This window comes from Nuphar pumila, chromosome 1, assembly GCF_984573655.1.
Source record: "Nuphar pumila chromosome 1, dmNupPumi1.hap1.1, whole genome shotgun sequence".
In the NCBI taxonomy this organism is placed as follows: Eukaryota; Viridiplantae; Streptophyta; class Magnoliopsida; order Nymphaeales; family Nymphaeaceae; genus Nuphar; species Nuphar pumila.
In genome coordinates, this window is record NC_143249.1 from 73,663,102 (window position 1) to 73,681,477 (window position 18,376).

Below are 18,376 nucleotides of genomic sequence, written 5' to 3' on the forward strand. Positions count from 1 at the left end.
CCTTCCTTTCTCTTCTTATCCTTCTTTCTCCTTCTTTTCCTGTATTTTTTCTGCTCATTTTCTTCCTTCTTTTCTGCTTCTTTTCATCCTCCTTTTCTTCCCCTTTTTCTTGGGGGGGGGGGGGGGTAGGGCTGAGGCAGCATCTGGCGACCTTTCTTAAAAAAAAAGAAAACATTTTTATGATTTTAAAGGGTTTAAAATCTAAGTTAAACAAAATATAAAGGAGGATTTTAAAAATAACGAATTTAAAAGGAAATTTTTGCAAAATGATGGTTGTTTTCAAAAGATTTTTCTGAAAAGGGTTTTTTAAGCTAAAAGCGGTTTTTTTTTTGAAAAAAAGAGGTTTCTAAAATTGATTTGTATTTTTTTCCTTTTCCTTATTGTATTTTTTTTTTTATGTTTTTGAAATAAAACTCTAAAAACTGAACGGAAATAAAGGGGTTTACAACTATTTTTTTTTGTATTTTTAAGAAATATTTACGAAAGAGAGATTTTTCTGAGAATTTGGGTTCGATTTCTTTAGAAAATGGATTTGGATCCTGGTTTTGAGGAAATATTCGAGTTTTGGACCTCAAACTGAGAAACACAGAGTAAATGGATCCAAATGGATACCGAATGGACTGTCTGAGCCTTTCAGAAATTATTTTGGTACTTTTGTAAAATTGATTTCGAAAATTGGATAACGAGGAGCAGATTGGGATTCTAGCACTATATCCGGATGCGAAATTGAGTCGGATATATAACATGAATTTGGATTCCATTGAATCTGAGAAGTAACTGGAATTTGGATTAAAAATGACTCAATTTATTCGGAAAGATGAGGTCAGAGACCAAGAGGGAAATTTTATAAAATTTTGAAAATTTTGGGGTGTTTACAACGAGCGGCCAACTTAATCTGATTGTAGCCGAAATATCCATCCATAAAAGAGAACATGACATGTCCTGCCGTGCTATCGATCAGAAGATCAATACTTGGAAGTGGATAATCATCCTTCAGAGTTGCTTTATTGAGGTCTCTGAAGTCTATGCAAATCCTCACTTTGCCATTTTTCTTTGGAACAACGACAATATTGGATAACCAATCTGGGTAGTCAATAGTTCGAATGAACCCTGCTTTGAGTAAATCTTTGAGTCCTTCTTTGACTTGTTGTTCTATTCTGGGATCCATTTTTCTCAGTTTCTGCTTGACTGGCTTAACACCTGGCTTCAAAATGAGGCGGTACTCGACCAATTTGGGATCTAAGCCTGACATATCTTCATATGTCCATGCAAATACTTCCTCATGCTGTCTGAGAAAATTGGTGAGCCTTTCCTTCTCTTCCAAACTCAGACTGGTGCCAATCTTGAGAATCTTGGGATTGTCTTCTGAACTGATATTGACATCCTTAGTCGGATCTTGTACTAGAGTAGATGGTTCGTCCTGCTTCTGAACTGAGGAGAATTCTGGCAATTCTTGAAGAGACTGATCGAATTCTGCATACTCATCTTACTGCTTTGCAACTTTGTCATTTTTTGTGCTGGCTTTGACTCGGTGAATTGCTGCCGACTTCTAGAAAGCCTTTGGATTGAGAACGAGTTTCTTGATTGCTCGGGAATGCATTCTGAAATTCGGAGAAGAAACTTGATTCAGGAAAAATCGCCCATCATGAATATCATTTGAAAAGAATCATGAATAAAATGACAATGAAATTGTAAAATGAGGAGATAAAGTAAGGAAATAGATGGCATCCAGATAGACAAAGAAACTTGAAATTTTATTGATTTTGAATTGATCAAAGACATTGATAGAATGAGACATTTATTTTGAAAAGGATAGAAAGGAGATACAAAAAATGATTCTCAATGTACCACCTTAACAAAAACAATCTTCTTTTGTGAGCTTTTGCCAGAAAATCTCAGTCCTGTTCTGAGAGGATGATGCTCTGGAATCATTGGTTCAATGCGACCATCTTCATTTTTGCCCAAGCCTTTGAAGGACTGGTAGCCATGCTTCAGAAGCAGATCAAATCCTTTCTTCACTTTCATGAACTGAGGGAACAATGGATGGTTCCTGAAAGTGTTGTAGTCGAGTCGTCCTCCAATTTTGAAGAACTGAGGACCTCTCCATCGGGTCATGGCTACAGTATGCATGGAGAGCTCTGATGTCTGGAGTATTTCTAGACTCTCTCCGAGACTGACTTCTTCTCTTTCTCTGATGCTAGGGATATCTGCAGTGAATGCGGGTCTAGGGATCATGGGCAGCGGGAGCCTTTCTTCTGGGTCCTCTCCCAATACAGTTGTGATCATCCCACCTTTGGACCACTTTATACAATGATGAAGAGTGGAAGACACCACATTTGTATGGTGGATCCAAGGTCTCCCGAGAAGCAGATTGTAGGTGGGTGGTACATTAACCACATGAAAGAGCACTATATGCACTGAGTAATTGATGAACACTTCTAAGAAGTTTTTTCCTTTCGCCGTTTGACCATGGTTGTCAAATCCATATATGGTGATAGGGTCTGGAATTTACTCTTCCTCTTTGATGCCTAGTGCCTTTGCTGTCATCTCGGGGCATATATTGAGGTTGCTGCATCCATCGACCAGTACATGAGGTACTGTCATTCCTCTTGCTCGGACGACGATGTACAAGGCATTGTTATGAAAGGTGTGAGGCTTTAGAAGGTCTTCATCCGAGAAGGTGATTGGTGCATTTGTCATGGCTGAATTTACAATTTGAGCCATGTCTTCAGCCGTGGTACTGGGCTTAACTTTAATCTTTCTAAGCAAATCGTCAAGTACTTGTTGGTGCTTGCAAGAGTTTTTAGCTAAGTCTAAAATTGAAACATTGGACAAAGCAGTTAGTGGCTTTTGAGTTGACATTTCTTCCTTTTCTGGCATGGGCTTGATGAACTGTTTAAGGAATTCGGGAATCCCTTTTACTTTCTTAGGGGATGCCCTTATAGGTTCTGCAGATACTTTTAGCTTGCTAATGGCTGAGATAAGGTCCACTTTCTTTTCACTGTCGGGTCATGCTTGATGCAGCATGAGAACTTGATGCAACACTTGGAGTTATGTGATCCTGAGGCAGAAAAGGCTGTTCAGTGATCACTGCTGTGGTGTGCGGAGGAAATGGCCGATTTAGAATGTCCATCTTCTCTTCTTCATCTCTGTAAACACCCCAAATTTTCACCCATATCCTCAAAACTTCCACCAATCACTGCAGTCTGTCTTCCAAGATCTTCAGAGGGCAATATGGTCATTTTCTGAGCTCGGATCCCGCAGGAGTCTAGATTTCATCCCCGATTCTCAAAATTTTTTTATTGTTTTGCTCAGAATCATCTCCAGTCACAAAATCTCAAAGTCTTATTCATATCAAGAGATTGAAATCTTTAGTTCATCATGCAGTATGAAATCCCCCGAGACATGTCATTGCATATCATCGCATGAGCATTTCATATCACTGTACGACACAACATGTCATTTCGAGGTCCAAAACTCCCGATTTTCAAAACTCTCAATCCTGATTCGAGTTTTTAACTTTTTCAAAATTGATTTCAAACCTCCTGGGTCTTCAAAATTTCCATTTCTTTCCATTTTAACCCCAGGACTCTGAATCTCAAAAGATTTTCTCAGGAAAATGATCTGGATAGTTTTCAATATGAATTTTCAAAATTTTATCCACTGGATCAGCTTTGCTTGAAGAAGGGGACGAAGCTTTGAATTTAGCAATTTTATCTCAGATTTTACCCTTTTGTCAGCAATTTCAAATATCATTCTTTTACAAAATCGCCTTGCAGAGGCCACCTCTTTTCAAGATTTTCATAATTAGACTAAGTTTATTTCTTATCTGATAGTTAGTCTAGGTTTTTATAAAAATTTCAAAAAGAGATATTTTTTTAGTTTTACCTTTTACCTTCAAGTTCAAATTTTCAATCAATAAAGAGCTAGATGTGGGATCACCTTGAAGTGATGCCACATGTCTCATTCTCTCTCATCCTATCATTTTGCCATTTTTCAAAGTGGGGTCACTCTGAGGTGGCGCCACATGTGTCCTCCTTCAGAAAAAGCAGAAATTCAAAAAGCCTCAAATGTAGGAGCCTTGTCTTTGAACTGGCGCCACTTGTCACTTTCTCTCTCTCTTCCATCCTCTGCCATGTGTCAGTGTGGGGGTTCACCCAAAGGTGGCACCACTTGTCACTTTCTCTCACCTTCCATTTTATTTCTCTGCCATGTGTCAGTGTGGGGTCACCCTGAGGTGACGCACATGTCCTCCTCCTTGCACCTCCATTAGCTGCCACTTGACCTCCCTACATCTTCCTCTTTTTACCTTTTGACATGTGTCAATGTGGGGCCTATTTAAAGAGATGCCACGTGTCTTCAGTCCTCTTCTTTATCTCATGCCATGTGTCACATGTCCACTCCCTTTGTTTCTCTCTCACTTGCCACATGGCATTGTGGGGCCACTTTGAGGTGGTGCCACATGGCCATCCCCCATTCCTCCAGAATAAAACAAATTTGAATTTCAAATGAGCCTGAGGTGGCGCCATCTGAGATGCCTCCTTCTGCAGTCGACACATGTTCAACTCTCCCTTCTCTAGAAAAAGCAGAATCACCCCCCTTTGAGGTGGCGCCATCTATGAAAAGAGCTCTCCTAAAAAATAGCTCTGCAACTTGCTTTTAGAAAAAGGCAAAAATCAAAATTCAAAAGGCTCCTGAGGTGACTCCATGTGCTTCCTCTGCTCCTTCCCTCTGACACATGGCAGTGTAGAGCTACTCTGAGTTGATGCCACATGTTTATCTCTATTTTCTTCAGAAAAAGCAAATCCCAAAGTGGGCCCACACATAGGTGGCGCCACATAAGAAGCTCCTGCAGAGAAAATCAAGCCAACCTCATTTCAAAAAATTTCAAATTCTGCTGAGGTGTCTTATTTACAAAATTTGCATTTTATTTATTTCAAAAAATCCAAAGTAGCATCCTCTAAGATGGCGCCACATGGAGGGTCCAGATTCATTCTACTTGAATTTCAAAATCCTCCCAGAAATCTATAAATATCCTAGCCCACACCCAGTTTAAGGGGATGACTTCTTCTTTTTGGATCTGAAATCCTGGATAGCTCCCTTTCTCATCTCACACCCCCCCTGGAGAACCCCTCAATTCATTTTTCATCTTCATTCTCTGACTTCCTCTGCACCTCTCTGAAGTCCATCCTCAAGGAGCCATCCCATAGCCACCTGTCTTTGAATCTTCAAAACAGAAAAAGAACACAAGGTAAGCTCCCATTCGAGTTGATTCTATTGAAATAATGCTCTTGTTTCAATTTGCAAACTGAATCCCATGAATTTTTTATTTTAAAGAAAGGGTTCATCCGAATGATGGATTGAACCATTCCCATAAAATGACATATATTAAGTAGGATCATGCATTAGTTAGGTTTAGTTCATATTTTATTTTGTTAATTTAGCATATTTCATGAGTTAATTAGATTTTTTTAGTGTTTATATCAAGCCTGCTTAAAATTTGTATGTCTCTATTTTTGTCAGTCAGTCCATGCATCATTTTTATATTTTTATTTTTCTCTTAAAATGCCAAAAAAATCACATTACGTGCCCATAGATGTCCCTGATATTCTGTAAAAAAATTGAAGTTGTTTGAGTGAATTTTCTTTGTTCAAAATTCGAAATGCCAAGTCGGGTTTTATGACCTGGGAAACACTTAGGACATTGGATCCCAATTTGTAAAATCGAGATCTCCCTCATGGGAGATCTGATTCCCAATATGAAAAATGCCTTGAACTCTGAATTGAGTCTAGTATTTAATCTGAGTTTATCAGATTTTTCTAATTTTTTTTGCTACCTGAAAAAAATCTGAGAGATCGGGACATGTGTCAAAGCCTAATTTGAGCCTCTGAAACTCTGGATCGACTGGTTATCTCTGAATATAGCTCCAAATCCAGATCTGTAAAAAGATAACTTTATGTTCTAAATGTTCTCTGTTTGATTCTGAAATTTTGTAATTTTTAGAACAGTCTGAATCCCATTTTCGTATTTTTTATTTCGGTCTCCTGTTTTGGTATTTATATCTGCTCTTCTGGTTTATGCTTGCATCATCGTATTTTTATTTCTCAGCCAGTTAGTCAAATACTGAATTTATACAAATAAAAGTTGTTCATATGCATGTCAACAGTTCTCCATTTAATTTTTGAAAGTTTTGGTGGTCAATTATCATTTTTTATTCATTTTTACAGCAGATCTTATTGATTTTAGTCCTGTCAGAACTAAATCTCTGCTACCAAACTCACCGTAGGTCAAATCTCAGAGCTGTAAAAACTAAATCTGTTCATTTTCATGTCCTTTAGCAGACTGCAAAATATTAGATATTTCTATGGTGGATTTTTGCATTATTGAGTTAAATGCTATGTTTGGTTCGTACTCGTAGGCGAAATTTGCTTATTTTAGACTTTTCTTTCAAATTTTGCATTTAAGCCATGTCATTCCATGCATTTTATCATTCTATGCTGTTCCTAAGGGTAGATGTATGTTCTCTACCGAATTTGGCATGTTTTGAGAATTGTTTGATGATCAGTTTAGCCATATCATCAAATTAGGGTTCTCGTGGGACCCTAATCCGGGCAAAAAACAAGCGAAATTCATTATTTTAGCCAAATTTCAAATGTCAATTCTGATTTTTACAGTACCATCATATTTAGTAGCATGCCATCATGCATTTCATCATCATTTGATTCCATTTGCATTTTAAAATCCCTGAATTTTGTCAAAACTCCTTAAAAAACCCTGATTTTAAAGGTATAACCTCAATATTAGGGGTATTTTGGTCATTTTGACCATAATTACGAATTTCAAATCATGTATTACTTGATTTTCCTACATTTGCATCATTTCAAATATCAAGGAACTATGAAAATCGAGTTTATATCCAACTCAATCCAATAATCTTAGGATATTATTGGAAAATCTTGGAAAAACCCACATATTTGAGCTAACCCCATTTCAAGCTTGGCAAGGACATTCAAAGGAAGGAGCTGAAATATGCAATTTTCTTTCTTTAATTTTATTTAGTGATGTAATAATGTAACTTTGGAATAAGAGATTTACTTTTCTGCTTAGATTAGAATGCATATCATGTAGTTTGAATTTCTGCAAAATCCTGATTATGTGATTCATGCATTTTATTTAGAACATCACTGTGGATGAACATGAATGGCACATGCACCAACTCTTAGGGAGTTGATGAACTCGATGGAGTCCATATTTACGGCCCTAGTCGGAGTATGGGCGAGACCCAGATTCAACATCTTCCTACTAGTCACACTGAGCCTACACTCTTAGGCTATCTTCCAAAATTCACTGTATATCTTCAATTCTTACAAAATATTTTAGAATTAACTAAGTAAATTACAAGCATATTTATGACCATAGTCGGAATAGGTGGTAATCTTACCTTAGTTTAATTTTAAAATTGCATATTTTATTGAAAATATGTTTTCATAAAAAGACATTCATTCATTCAGGATAGTTCACATCATAAAATCATGTGCATTTCTGTAAAAACTCTATTTCAAGGAAATCAATTTCTCAAGATGCTATGAAAATGTTTTCAAAGATTGATTTTTCCAAGCTAAGTTTTCCCTGATTTTCCCAGAAAATATTTCTTATCTTAGAATTCATTTCCAACTTTTCAAATGAAACTTTCCATCATTTTCCAGAGTCAAAATCGATTTTCAATTCCTCAAGGCTAGGATTTCCATTTCCTAGGATTTGATTTCCTCTCTCAAGATAGTTTTCCTATGAATCTTCAATCATTTTCCGAAGATGATTTTCAAAGCTGGAGTTTTCTTGACAAATATTTTCTTCAAGAGTTGTCTTTTCTCAAGAATTCTTTCTACTTTCTAAGGATTTCCATACATTCATGATTTTTCCACATCTTTAAAGGCTTTCTTAAGATTTTAAATCCTTTCATCAGGATTTTCCTTGAGAAATCGATTTCCATCTTTTGCCTTAGAAACCTTTTCCAACTCCAAAACATTTTCGAAGCATACATCATGTTTTCCAACTTGCATTTTACAAAATTTCATAGCACATGCCTGAATTCTCTGTGCATTTAGGTAGAACATGATTTTGTTAATTTGGCTAAGTCAAGCACACTTTTGGTCCTTGGTTCGATTACCCCTGGTAAAGGCGCCAGGAATGGTCGAACCTCGTACCGACAGGTCGAGTCCCATTCTTCGAAATTTTTCTGCTATTTTCAAAACGGAGGCAAGTATTTTAAAACAATTTTCAAACTCTGGTCAAGTTTGACTCACAGAAACGTTTTCCCCTTTCTTCTACAGGGAAGGGAAAATTTTTTTACGATGATAACAGGTTGGGCGACCGTGATGAGACCTGTCCTTGTCTGATCAAAAGTGTGTTTGACTTAGTTCAATTATCAAAATCGTGTTCTCAAAATGTCAGCTCTTTTACTTTCTGATATCATACGAATCTAGGAGCCTAGATTCTGACCTAGCTGACATTGATTGCATGTAGCTTAGGCATGGTTTGGTAGGACTATATTGAGGAGATATTTTCATGCTCACATACACTTAGGTCTAAACACAACTCTCCTCAATTTAGGATCTGAATGCGAACAATGTATGTTTCTTCAAAAGTTTTCAAAAATCTATCTCTCTAGGACTTAGAGCCCTCTATTTCTTGCATGCTATCATTTTTTCCAAACCACCCTACCCATCTTTACCCGGTCTTCACGTTGCTGGGCTCTCTTCCAGAACCCTAGTTCGGGACAGAGCCTCACAACTGGGCCACCTATTTGGGTTGACACCCCCCTACCACGTACTAAGAGCAACAATCCGAAGTATATCAGTAGACGCTCAAGGATGTTGAAAAACCTTACCTTAGAACCAGAGTTGAAATTTTATGCCACGTACTTCGGGTCTCAACTCGAGTATATCGACATAACTGGATTGAATAAAGATGATCTGAAACTAGAGTTAGGATTAGGGTCCTACAGCTGCTTTTTCAAAATGATGCATCTAGAGTCAGCCTTTTAGGGAGTGCTGTATGCGCATAAATGTATGTGCAAGATGTGATTGTATGCACCTTATTTCCTCAATTCCTCATATTTCCCATTTTTTCCAAACTATTAGACCATTTTCCAAATATCCTCATTTTTCCATTTTCACAAAATATTTCTCTTATTTTATCCAAACCCTGGACGATTTTTCCAAACCATCTACTTTTTTCTCAAAACTCCAGGTGATTTTCCATTCTTCCGTTCTACTGGATCTCGAATTTCCAGCTGCATTTTAATCCTGCCTGCAATTTTCTAAAATCATATGTTTTTCTCTTATTGTTTTTTGGATTCTCAATCCTTTTGTCTGTTTGATGCTTCACCTTATTTTCCTCGCACATACCTTGATTATTGCAATGGAAATTGTTTATCCACCTTCCCTTTTGCCATCTCCTTATTCTAAATCCATTTGCAGATTATTTTTCCAAGAGATATCTCTTTCCTTCAAAAAATGGTATTTTCCTCATGGTTGACGACCACGCCTAGGTAACAAGGCACATTTTTCGTTGTTTATTTCTCTTGCAAAGAATGACAACACAATTGTCGTGATTTCAACGGCGACTCCATCCCTGGTAATGGGATATTATTCCAAGTGTCTACCATATCGTCAATAATCATTTTCCTCCCAATCCAAAATTTCCTCAGAGTCTAATCAAGACTTTATCCTGCAGAGAGCCTTTGCAGCATTTGATGGTTCAAACAAGGTCAGAGAAGAAGACCGCACCAGTACACCGTATTATCTATTCTTCAGCTTCAGAAGAAGAAATGGATTCACCAAGATCAGTCAAGAGTCAAGGCCAACAAGAAAATGATGGCATAGATCCCCAAATGTAGATTATGTTCCAAAAAATGATGAGGAAGATGATGAGTGAGCAGGCTGGTACCAACTCAGACAAAAATCCATTCAGTCAGAGAATTAGAGATCGTGTGGCCAAGAAATCAACCAAGTCCTCTGAGAAGCATGTTCAAGATACTTCAGACGAAGATGATACAGAGGAAGAATGCGAGATCATTCAGGAAGTAACTCGCAAACCAAAGGTCCAAGCAATAGAAGAACCACTACAAGCTCAATTGAAGGAAATGGCCAAGATGGTCAAAGATCTGCAGGTTCGGGATAAAGGCAAGAAAATATTCACGAGCGAGGATTTCTATGATGGCTTGGAAGGAGATGATAGCCTAGAGGATCTCCCTCGTAAATTTGTCAAATTTGATGGGACTGGCGATCCCAAGGCACACCTGGCTATGTTTTTTGTGGAATGCAATCGGTTTCGAAGAGACAATCGTGCGCTGTTCAGATGTTTTCCTCGCAGCCTGGAAGGCACCGCCGCCAAGTGGTATTCCGAGCATATCAATTCAATCGAACTACGAGAGTTTGATAAGGTGGTCAACCTATTCATTGAGCGATTTCTGTTCAACACTGAAGCACTACCAACGTTAAATCACCTCTGTAATCTGAAGTAGAGAGATAGTAAAAAAGCCAAGGACTTTATTGGCAGATGGAGAGAGCCCTGCAATAAAATGAGGAGCCCGATTTCAGAGGAGTATGCACTCCAAATTATCCTGAACAACTTTTCACAGCCTTTGAGGAGTCTTATCTCTACCTCACCCTCCAAGTCTTTCATTGAACTCATTGAATGAGCCGAATGGCTTGAGATGGGGATGGAGAATGGGGTCTATGAGGGCATTATCATTGCAAGAAGCAGTCAAGATGCCAAGAAGAAGGTTCACTCCACTTTTTTGGCCAATAATAGCAAAGGCAACAAGAATAATCATGGTAGTAGTTTGGAGAGATTAAAAAGGCAAAAGGGAAGGACATCAACAGTGATAAACCTCTCCAATTCAGCCCTCAGCATAAGGAGAAAGATCAGAAAAAACCAAAGTACAAGGATTGGAGCATTGATCGAGAATTCACTCCTCTGGGTCAGACACTCGAGAGTATCCTGGAATATATGCTTGCGAAAGACATTGTCCAGTTGCCTAAAGTCGCTGATCCCCCAACAATTATGAGCATATTCAAATAACAATTTTGCAAGTTTCATTGAGCAGTAGGGCACGATACAAAAAACTGCTTCATCCTTAAGAACATTGTTCAAGACTGCATTGACAAAAAGATCCTCATTGAAGATGAAAAGGAGGATCAGTCATCCTGACTAAGCTTTTTCTTCCAATCATTCAGAAGCTGACAATGTCGACACTTTCTTATTTCTCATCTTGCTTTTATTATTTTGAAAGGATAATGTAATCCCATTTTCTTTCTTTGATTTTAAAGCATCAATAAAACCATCAAACTTTCCAATAGCTTGGTGTCACCTTATTTGTTTCTCCTTCCTTTTCACAATGTGTCTCTTGTGAGGAATGATCTTGAGGACGTCTCTCAGTCAAAAAGCTTGTCGCCTTATTCATCAATTATCCTTCTTTTATTCAAAATCTTCCTCCCTAGTTACACTGGGTTATTTTTTTTTGAAAATTTATCTTTACCTCAAAACATCCTGTATACAGGCAGGATAAACCAATCTCTCATTTTGCATGTATATGCACTCACTTGCATTAATTTTACATTTCATTTGCATCAATTTGCACTCATTCTTATTCATTTGCATTAAATTTACATCAAAATTCCCCTTCAGGTTAAGGGTTAAACCTGAATTATTTCTCATGATTTCCTCAAAATTCCTCAATTTTTATTCATTCTCCATTCAGGATAAGGGGATAATCCTGAAATCAGACTAGATATAGCTAACTATGATGGTCCATTCAACCAACAAGTTGAACCAATTTCCTTCTCGGATAATCATTCTTAATTGAACCGATATTGTTCCCAGCGAACCGATGGTCGTTCCTAATCGAACTGATATTGTTCCCAGCGAACCGATGGTCGTTCTTAATTGAACTGATATTGTTCCCAGTGAACCGTTGATCGTTCTTAATTGAACCAATATTGTTCCCAGCGAACCGATGATCGTTCTTAATTGAACTGATATTGTTCCCAGCGAACCGATGGTCATTCTTAATTGAACCAATATTATTTTCAGCGAACCGATGGTCGTTCTTAATTGAACTGATATTGTTCCCAGTGAATCGATGATCGTTCTTAATTGAACTGATATTGTTCCCAGCGAACCGATGATCATTCTTAATTGAACTGATATTGTTCTCAGCGAACCGATGATCGTTCTTAATCGAACTGATATTGTTCCTAGTGAACCGATGGTCGTTCTTAATTGAACCGATATTGTTCCCAGTGAACCGATGGTCATTCTTAATTGAGCTGATATTGTTCCCAGTGAACCGATGGTCGTTCTTAATTGAACTGATATTGTTCCCAGTGAACTGATGATCGTTCTTAATTGAATTGATATTGTTCCCAGTGAACCGATGGTCATTCTTAATTGAACTGATATTGTTCCCAGCGAACCGATGATCGTTCTTAATTGAACTGATATTGTTTCCAGTGAACCGATGATCGTTCTTAATTGAACTAGTATTGTTCCAAGCGAACCGATGATCGTTCTTAATTGAACTGATATTGTTCCCAGCGAACCGATGGTCGTTCTTAATTGAACTGATATTGTTCCCAGCAAATTGATGATCATTCTTAATTGAACTGATATTGTTCCCAGCGAACCGATGATCGTTCTTAATTGAACTGATTTTGTTCCCAGCGAACCGATGGTCATTCTTAATTGAACTGATATTGTTCCCAGCGAACCAATGATCATTCTTAATTGAACTGATATTGTTCCCAGCGAACCGATGGTCGTTCTTAATCAAACTGATATTGTTCCCAACGAACCGATGATCATTCTTAATTGAACTGATATTGTTCCTAGCGAACCGATGATCGTTCTTAATTGAACTGATGTTGTTCCCAGCAAACCGATGGTCGTTCTTAATTGAACTGATATTGTTCCCAGTGAACCGATGATCGTTCTTAATTGAACTGATATTGTTTTGAGGCTGAATCCTTATTGAATGTTTGAGTTGATCTTGTATCAAATACTAAATCCTTTGTTTGTCTAGCATAAATCTCCTCCTTTGGGGAAAGAAGATGATAAATTTTCATCACGGATGTGTTAAGGCAGACTTCAAATATTCTCTTAAACAAAGGATTTCAAGAAAATTTTGCCAATTTGTCAATCAATTACTTGTTGATTTCAAAATCTTTATTGCACAAATATTTACCTTAAAATACCTTCAATATTACTTCAAAAAAGGCAAAGCTTTTGCAAAAAAGGATTCAAAATTCAAATTGTTTTTATTGGCCAACCAAAAGGATGAATGATAAATCCTTGATATGACCAGCAAAGAAGATTCAATATTGTTGCTAAGGCCACGAGTGATTGATATTGATCGCAGTTATGGCACATCTTTAAAGACCATTCTTGCAAAAATGAGGCAGTGAAAATATCCTGAGCGCTAGAAAAGAGAGAATTCACCCAATCTATATCTCCTCAAATCACCTAAGCTGCAATTAAATATATGCAAAAGGGATCTCTCAATTGTCGTCAAGTTGAAGACGAATTATGTGAGTTAGACCCCCGGGGCCAAAGAAGATTTGAATCATCTCAGAGATGAAGGAGTTTGTGACGGATCCTTCTAGGGAAAGTCCAAAGCACTGTCAAGTTGAAGGCAGATGCGATGAACCTCCCGACAAACCCTAAAAGATATTTAATTTCCGCTATCATCAAGAGATCTGCAACCAATGAGCCAATATCGTCAATATAGTCTCGGAGGCAAAAGAAGGATCAGAACATCACCAAGTTGAAGAAGTTTGTGACGTACCCTTCCAAAAAGAGAGAGAGAGAGAGAGGGAAAAGAAAGAGAGAAAAGTCAGGACATATCCAAAATGAAGGATGATGTAATAAACTCCTCCGAAGCTCAAGAGAGTTCAAAAGAGTGCAGAAAGATTATCATGAGAGAAACATCCCAGGATATCAAACTGCCAAGTCTACCAAGAATCTTCTTTAATTTGTGAAATTCTATTATCAGTATTCTTTCATCAATTGCTTTCATAATATTAAATTCTCTCTTTCTTGTTCATATCAAGGAAATTGATAGCTTCCTTGAAGAAGGTCAATCATAAGCAATTTGAATTCTAAATCTTGATTCTATGAAGTCAATTCCGTTTGGAGGTAATACTTCAGGTAGAAAAGAAGGAATATTTTCGCAAACAATGTGCATCAATTTCAAATACTTTGAATCAACAACAAAATTTTCAATATTTTGACAATACTTTCTAGCTATCCTAACGTGAAGCGAGAGCTTGATGTCCATTTTGATACATCCTGACACCATTTTCATCCCGCTTTAGGACTTGATTACGGGAATTTTCAAGATTCCTTCCTTTCTTTCTATAATTTAAGAGCGCGAGCTCTCAGATTCGCACAATTCTCTGTGTCCCCACTATCCCACCATAGACAGTTCAATTTCGGTTCAAGGTCGAACCCCCAATCGTTTTATCACAAAAGGCAATTTCAAAAGCTGATTTAGTCTCAGAAATGAGGTGCCCAAGATGAATCCCTTTTCAAGCTTTAGGGACCCCATTTTCCTTCTTTTTGCAAAACCCCTGTCGGATTCATTGTGTGAAATTCGAAGGTTCCATCATGGTCTCTTCTTTCGAGGATTCCATTCATTTCCATTTTCCGGATTAGGTTAAGGGTATAAACCTGAGCCTTATTTGATGATGTATTTCATTTTCCGTCCGATCAGGTTAAGGGTACAAACCTGAGTCTCATTTGATGAGGTATTTCATTTTTCGCCTGATCAGGTTAAGGGTACAAACCTGAGCCTCATTCTGATGAGGTATTTCATTTTCTGCCCCAATCAGGTTAAGGGTACAAACCTGAGCCTCATTCTGATGAGGTATTTCATTTTCAGGTCAGGTTAAGGGTCAAACCTGAGCATCATCCCATACAAGGTACTTTCATCCCATCCAGGTTAAGGGCAAAAACCTGAATTTCACTCTCGCAGAAAGAATCTTTTCCTCTTCATTCTCCACTTCATATCTACCATCTTCATCAGGGCCAATTTTCTCATACCCGGTCAGATCCTTCTAACTGGGGCATTTTATATAGCCCAAATTTGGTGTGTTTTCTTTGCCACTAAGCTCGGCCACAAGCCGGCTTAGTAGCAAAGAGGGGCATCTGTAAACACCCAAAATTTTCACCCATATCCCCAACACTTCCACCAATCACTGCAACCTATCTTCCAAGATCTTCAGAGGGCAATATGGTCATTTTCTAAGCTCGGATATCGCAGGAGTTTAGATTTCATCCTCGATTCTCAAAATTTTTCTATTGTTTTGCTCAGAATCATCTCCAGTCACAAAATCTCAAAGTCTTATTCATATCAAGAGATTGAAATCTTCAGTTCTTCATGCAGTATAAAATCCCCTCAAACATGTCATTGCATATCATCGCATGAGCATTTCATATCACTACACGACACAACATGTTATTTCGAGGTTCAGAACTCCCGATTTTCAAAACTTTCAATCCAGATTCGAGTTTTAACTTTTTTAAAATTGATTTCAAACCTCCTGGGTCTTCAAAATTGCCAATTCTTCCCATTTTACCCCCAGGACTCTGAATCTCAAAAGATTTTCTCAAGAAAATGATCTGGATAGTTTTCAATATGAATTTTCAAAATTTTCTCCACTGAATCAGCTCTGCCTGAAGAAGGGGACGAATATTTGAATTTAGCAATTTTATATCAGATTTTACCCTTTTGTCAGCAATTTCAAATATCATTCTTTTACAAAATTGCCCTGCAGGGGCCTGTTATCGTCGCAAAATTTTTCCTCCTCTCTTGCGAGAGAGAAACGATTCTGCGAGTCAAACTCGACCAAAGTTTTGAATTTTTTTTTGAAATTAACTCTCCTCCGTTTTGAAAATTTGCGGAAAAATTCTGCGGAATGGGATCCGCCTGTCGGTACGAGGTTCAACCGTTCCTGGCGCCTTTACCAAAGGTAATTGAACCAAGGATCAATTATGTGCTTTGACTAAGTTAAATTATCTAAATTATGCTCTATTTTCCTAGAATGCACAAAGAATCAGGCTTGTGCTATGGGATTTTGAAAAGATGCAAGTTTGAGAAATATGATGTTTGCTTGGAAAATTGAAATATGCTTGGAAAAATGGTTGGAAAATACTTGGGAAAATGGAATTCCTGGGAAAATCATTGAATTTTATTGGAAATCAGAAATTTGCATTAGAAAGTGATTTCTCAAGAAAAATTGAACTTTGGAAAATTGATTTTGAGCTTTGAATTGCTTTTCTGAGGAAAAGGATTTGAGAATTCTGGGGAAATAAGGAAATTCATTGGAAAATGACTGTTGAAATAAAAAATGAATTCTCAGGAAAACAGGAAATCTGAGAAAATCGATTTCTGAAAACTTGGGATTTTGAAATTTAAGAATTTTAAAACATTGGAAAATATTGATTCGAACTTGGGAAATGCTTTGAAATGTCATTTGAAAACTTAGGATTCTGGGAAAATCAAATCCTGAGAAAGACTTGAAAATTCTTGGGAAAAATGATTTTTTTGAAATTGAAATTAGAAAATGAATTTGAAAATAATGCAATTTGAATGATATGAATGAATGAATATGAATTTGAAAGGGAATTTTATTGAGGAATTGGGAAATCCTTTTGAAACTTTGAGAAATGCAGTGCATCTTTGAAGTTAGCCTAAGTGTGTAGGTTGAATGTGGCTAATACGAAGATCATAAATCTTGGTTTTCTTCGTATTCTGACTATGACCATAAATACGAATCTCACCGAGTTTATAAACTTCATAAGAGCTTGTGCACGTGCCATTCGTGTCAACCATAGTGATTTTGAAATAAATGTGCATGAATGATACATTCAGATATTGAAATTTGCAGAAATTAAACTATATGCAATGCAGCCCTATTCTAAGTTGAAAAGTAACTCTTATTCCAAATATCACATTGATTTTTTTTACATTGAATTGAATAAAACAAAGAAATAAAATAACTAAGCCTTCTTATTGGATGTTCCTGCAAAACTAGAAAACAAGGTTAGCACAAAAATGTAGGTTTTTCTGAATTTATCCGAAAATATGGGAAATTATCGGATATTATTCAGATATAAACCCAAATTCATACCCCCTTTGATATAAACATGAGAAATAATGAATAAATTTTGAAAATAAACTTGAAAATTCGAAATTGGTGTCAAAATGACCAAAATACCCTTGATGACCTTAAAATCAGGGTTTTCTGAAAGAAATTTTGTAAATTTTGGAAATTTGAAAATCAAATGAAATAAATCAAACATAATATGATGAAATATGATGGTGTTCATGAAAGTTTATGGAATTAGAAATTGAAATTTCGAAATTATGGTCAAAATGACCAAAATACCCCTGATAACATGACTATGGCCTTGAAACCAGGGTTTTCTGAAATAAATTTTGCAAAAATGGAAAATTGAAATGAAAATGAGATTGAAATTAACCCTAATAAGATATGACATGATTATTTACATGAATAAAACCCTAAAAAGGCGAAAATATCATTTTTAACTTGATTTTCGTCTCATTTTAAAGATAAACTAACATATGAAGCAAATGAACTTGGAATTGAGCCAAATTTGGTATATACATCTAGAGTAACCCTAAAAATAGAATAGAGCTCGAAAATCTATTTTTTTGTATTTTTTTAATATGGAAAATAGCTAAAAATCTAAAAAAATCAGAATTTTGCCTAAAATGTTGATTCTAAATGGGATTTCGGGTATCAAACTTCCATAAAAATTTCCCAAATTTTATGGGGTGACAAAAGACAGTTAGGAAAAGATTTTTTATTTTTACACATTCTGGTTTTGACATATGGTCGGAGCTGTACAGCTCCAGCAAGTCGGATCGGAATCCGGCGACTCTAGGATTTAGGGAAAACAGACGGGTTTTGGTAGAAAATGTGGGAAAAATAGCAGACGGATGAGAAAAAGGCTGAAATTGTGGGAAAATGTCTCTGACAGATAGGGAAAAATTTGATATATTTGCATAATTGGGATTCGGGTTACGGTTTGGAAAAGGCCATACTGTTATCAGAGACCCGAATCTCTTAAATTTCTGGATATTGGAATCTGTCAGACAGAAAAGAAATTTTCAAGAAAAATACTGAAACAGTTACAAAAATCCTCAAATTTTGTGAAATGATAAGAAAACATATTAGAAACAACTTTTGTGTTGAAAGTTTTTGCAGACGGAGTACGGATTGAACGGACTTGATGCATTAGAGTCTGTCTATACCCTGACGAAGGAAAATCAAGATTTTCCCAGAGGTCT